We start from the raw sequence: 772 nt of genomic DNA on the forward strand, positions 1-772 counted from the left end.
TCAGAACTGGCTTTGACAAGCACTGTGGCATTTGGACAAGAACAAACTGGGAGGAGGGTAGAGAGAACAGTGCAACAATGAATGAGTAGAAGCCCAAAATCTCTGTAAATGTTTATGAAAATTAATAAAATATAATTATAGAAAAAAAAAGAGTATGACTTTAACCACTAGCCATTGGCAGTGTCATAATGGAGAAGAGAATGAGATTAATAACAATTTCAGTGTGCTCATTTCCACAATCAATATTCTTGGCACCGGCAGGCAGGAAATAAAAAGGTTAATTGTTTAGGGAAATCTGCCATCAAGATCCTTTCCAGAGTGCTAAAGAGCAAGGATATAAATCAAGAGAGTGAGGTGAACCTAATCGAGGTCATGATCTTCACATGTACTTGCTATGCATCAGAAAGATGGACAATGAACATGTACCACAATGAATTGACTGACAGAAGAATTTTAAGAAACAGCATATAGTCAATAGGCAATGGTGAAAGAGGAAGTGTTGGCTGCTCTGGAAGACTTGGAGAAAAAAATAAGGGCCCAGGAAAAGATGGAATACATATTGATATATTACATTAAACAGATGCTATCCTGAACGTGCTCATTAAAGTTGTGCCAAGAAATCTGGAAGACAAATACCTGATCAACTGACTAGCTTTGTTGTTGTTATGTGCCGTCGAGTCGTTTGTGACTCATAGCTACCCTATGCACCACAGCCCTAAACCCTGCTCTATCCTGCGCCAACCACACTGCCTCTGACACACCCATCCCGATT

The sequence above is a fragment of the Elephantulus edwardii genome, unplaced genomic scaffold (assembly GCF_000299155.1).
Source record: "Elephantulus edwardii isolate Elephantulus edwardi_28Jun2011 unplaced genomic scaffold, EleEdw1.0 scaffold00111, whole genome shotgun sequence".
NCBI classification, from domain to species: Eukaryota; Metazoa; Chordata; class Mammalia; order Macroscelidea; family Macroscelididae; genus Elephantulus; species Elephantulus edwardii.